Genomic DNA, 1069 nt, shown 5'->3' with positions numbered 1-1069 from the left:
CTTCTGAGTTTAATTCCTCTTCCGCTCTTTCTTTTTCCTGGCAGTGAACAAAGAACATTGCCTCCTTGACCTGTGCCCAGTGAAGGCAGAGCATCTGTCACTGGGTTTCCATCCAGCCGCAAGCCTGGTCCTCCCCAGGCCCCCGTGGCCTCGGTGCTGAGGAGGTGTGTTGGGCGGGGGCCATGGAGCCGGGCTGCAGAGCGAGCAGCTGGCTGCGCGCCTGGCCCTCCCCGCACAGCACTCGCCTGTGTGCTGTGGTCCCAGCCTGACCTCTCCATCTGGAGGGGGCGGCCGCGCGGAACCCTGCCAAAGCTGGATTCCCCAGGGCCAACCCTGCCAAGCTGCACAGCATGCGGGGCTCGCCCACAGCCCAGAGCACTTGGCCAGGCGGGGCCCTCTAGGGTCCCCAAACGTCCCATGTGTCCCGGCATTTGGGGAGAGGCCGTCACTGGCCAACCATGGACCGGGTTTTTGCCCAAAGCTGGCAGGCTGTCCTGCGTCCTGTGCCAAAGCCAAGCCCGAAGGGCCCGACTCAGCGGCGGGTGTGATGCCTTTGGCCTGAGTCAGAGATAAATAGGTGACGGAGCAGTGTCCAGCCTTTGCCTCCCACCTCAGACAGTGGAATCCACGGCAGATCCAACCGGGTTTGGGAGAAACTGGTCTCCCTTTGAAAACAAGCAGCTGCGGTTTTGTCTCGTTCATTTTATAGGCGCCTCCTCTGAACACAAGAACCAGAGACAAGCCCCAGCTTGGGGAGCTGATTTTCTTCCCTCTGAAGATCCCCCCGCATGGGAAGCACCCAGTGACTTCGTCTCCGGATGTGCCATTTTGGGAGCCCGGGCCCCTCTCCCAAACCTCAGACAGCTGTGGTCCCCCAGTTCAAGAAGAACCTTTGTATTTCCACCAACCCCAATGTCCGCTAAAACCCTGCCCTCCACCCCACAACCCTTGCCTTGGAAAACCCTTGCCTGGGACTATTAACCAGCAGGCCCTGGGCCGCGATAAACCAGGCTCCGGGCCCTTACCGTGTGAGCCCATGCGTGGTTCCTCCATGCATGGCAATTACGCC

Source organism: Callorhinus ursinus, unplaced genomic scaffold (assembly GCF_003265705.2).
Source record: "Callorhinus ursinus isolate GAN/ISIS: 27379988/994484 unplaced genomic scaffold, GSC_fseal_2.0 scaffold51, whole genome shotgun sequence".
Taxonomy (NCBI): Eukaryota; Metazoa; Chordata; class Mammalia; order Carnivora; family Otariidae; genus Callorhinus; species Callorhinus ursinus.
This window is presented reverse-complemented; position numbering follows the sequence as displayed.